Genomic DNA, 3,469 nt, shown 5'->3' with positions numbered 1-3,469 from the left:
TGAAATTCATTTTTAAAGGATATTGGTTCTAATTGTCGATTAACACTAATGTTCTTAAAGGATGCTTTGGCAAAATATTTGTTCTGTTTGAAACGTAATCATTTCATGGATTACAATGCTGTTCATGATTCGTATCATTACATAAGCTTCTCATTGATACCAAACCTGCGGCTATTTTGATTTATTCTCGTTCTCAGCACTCCTTGAATTCCACATAACAAAATCAGCCTTAAATATAGTATTTGTTTTGATAATAATTAGTTCGAAATGGAATGAACATAATCAGACTAACAACTGAGGATGAAACAATATCTCTGTGCACAGATTTGGTTCGAAATCAAAAACACTAAAAGCATGTTTCCACTAAATTCGAGCGACTTATTTATTGCATGGTTGATCACGAACTACACTTTTACGTAAACTATGGGTATATTCATTTTCAGTAACACGTATTCGATGATTTTTTCAGAAAATTAATAAAATATTTAGTATTCGCTTGTCACATTTACAAATAGAAACAACCCCACATTGGATTAAAATTGCATTTACATATTATTATTTTGACTAATTCTTATTTCTGATCGTATTCAGTCAAGGAAATAGCGTTAACAAAAATTTGAAATTTTTTGGATGCTGTAATTTGTAAACAAAATTCAGGAACAAATGTTTTTTAAACAAGAACCTGTTTTTGCTCAAAATATTGTGGATTTCTTGATAAACTTTAACAAAATCATTTTCTAATAATATTTTTTCAACTTTTATATTTTATTCCTTTTCCTTTCATCACTATTAATATTACATTTTTAGTATCAGTTTTTTTACTATATCTCGAGAAATACACAATCGGGCAACGTGGGACCAAGTACATTGTTGTTTTCTAATTTTTTCATACATCTTAACACTATTTTTGGAGAAAAATAGGTTTTATGAAAATTTCGAAATTTCGTGGGCTATGGACTTTGCTGTTTTCGCGTTTTGGGTGAAAAATGTTTTTTTCTCAATTTTGAAATCTTTTTTTGGCTATGGTTATATATGGATAGATTAGAGAATTGTGCAAAGTCTGATTGAGCACAATATAATTCTTGTGGAAAATTTGCTTTTAAAGTTGACAGTTTGTCTATCTTAATACACAGAAAAGTTGCCCATCGTTAACTTTCTTTAAACTGAACTGGAGTTTGTGAGATTCAGCTAATGAACCATTCTTGGCATTCTACTGCTATAATATGTCAAAATACGCATCCTTGTGCAATATATTTCAGTTTTTAGGAAACCAATTTTCCGTCATTTTCAGCCCATTTCCATTAAGTTGTCAAAAGTTGTTTCAGACCTAGCTAAATTGAGAATTATTCATTCAATGTACAGACTTTCTATTAATTTATTACTTTATAATCATCAACTGAAAGTCATTTCTAAGGATATTGCTCTTAATTGTCGATTAACACCTAATTGTCTTAACGTATGCTTAGCAAATATTTGCTCTGTTTGAAACGTAATCATTTCATGGATTACAATGCTGTTCATGATTCGTATCATTACATAAGCTTCTCATTGATACCAAACCTGCGGCTATTTTGATTTATTCTCGTTCTCAGCACTCCTTGAATTCCACATAACAAAATCAGCCTTAAATATAGTATTTGTTTTGATAATAATTAGTTCGAAATGGAATGAACATAATCAGACTAACAACTGAGGATGAAACAATATCTCTGTGCACAGATTTGGTTCGAAATCAAAAACACTAAAAGCATGTTTCCACTAAATTCGAGCGACTTATTTATTGCATGGTTGATCACGAACTACACTTTTACGTAAACTATGGGTATATTCATTTTCAGTAACACGTATTCGATGATTTTTTCAGAAAATTAATAAAATATTTAGTATTCGCTTGTCACATTTACAAATAGAAACAACCCCACATTGGATTAAAATTGCATTTACATATTATTATTTTGACTAATTCTTATTTCTGATCGTATTCAGTCAAGGAAATAGCGTTAACAAAAATTTGAAATTTTTTGGATGCTGTAATTTGTAAACAAAATTCAGGAACAAATGTTTTTTAAACAAGAACCTGTTTTTGCTCAAAATATTGTGGATTTCTTGATAAACTTTAACAAACTCATTTTCTATTAACAGCTTTTGAACTTTTATATTTTATTTCTTTTCCTTTTATTCCTATTAATATTTCATTTTTAGTATCAGTTTTTTTCACAATATCTCGAGAAATACACAATTGGGCAACGTGGGGCCAAGCACATTGTTGTTTTCTAATTTTTTCATACATCTTCACACTATTTTTGGAGAAAAATAGGTTTTATGAAAATTTCGAAATTTCTTGGGCTATGGACTTTGCTGTTTTCGCCTTTTGGGTGAAAAATGTTTTTTTCTCAATTTTGAAATCTTTTTTGGCTATGGTTATATATGGATAGATTAGAGAATTGTGCAAAGTCTGATTGAGCACAATATAATTCTTGTGGAAAATTTGCTTTTAAAGTTGACAGTTTGTCTATCTTAATACACAGAAAAGTTGCCCATCGTTAACTTTCTTTAAACTGAACTGGAGTTTGTGAGATTCAGCTAATGAACCATTCTTGGCATTCTAGTGCTATAATATGTCAAAATACGCATCCTTGTGCAATATATTTCAGTTTTTAGGAAACCAATTTTCCGTCATTTTCAGCCCATTTCCATTAAGTTGTCAAAAGTTGTTTCAGACCTAGCTAAATTGAGAATTATTCATTCAATGTACAGACTTTCTATTAATTTATTACTTTATAATCATCAACTGAAAGTCATTTCTAAGGATATTGCTCTTAATTGTCGATTAACACCTAATTGTCTTAACGTATGCTTAGCAAATATTTGCTCTGTTTGAAACGTAATCATTTCATGGATTACAATGCTGTTCATGATTCGTATCATTACATAAGCTTCTCATTGATACCAAACCTGCGGCTATTTTGATTTATTCTCGTTCTCAGCACTCCTTGAATTCCACATAACAAAATCAGCCTTAAATATAGTATTTGTTTTGATAATAATTAGTTCGAAATGGAATGAACATAATCAGACTAACAACTGAGGATGAAACAATATCTCTGTGCACAGATTTGGTTCGAAATCAAAAACACTAAAAGCATGTTTCCACTAAATTCGAGCGACTTATTTATTGCATGGTTGATCACGAACTACACTTTTACGTAAACTATGGGTATATTCATTTTCAGTAACACGTATTCGATGATTTTTTCAGAAAATTAATAAAATATTTAGTATTCGCTTGTCACATTTACAAATAGAAACAACCCCACATTGGATTAAAATTGCATTTACATATTATTATTTTGACTAATTCTTATTTCTGATCGTATTCAGTCAAGGAAATAGCGTTAACAAAAATTTGAAATTTTTTGGATGCTGTAATTTGTAAACAAAATTCAGGAACAAATGTTTTTTAAACAAG

The sequence above is a fragment of the Trichinella spiralis genome (genome assembly GCF_000181795.1).
Source record: "Trichinella spiralis strain ISS 195 chromosome Unknown Scfld6, whole genome shotgun sequence".
Classification (NCBI taxonomy): domain Eukaryota; kingdom Metazoa; phylum Nematoda; class Enoplea; order Trichinellida; family Trichinellidae; genus Trichinella; species Trichinella spiralis.
This window is presented reverse-complemented; position numbering follows the sequence as displayed.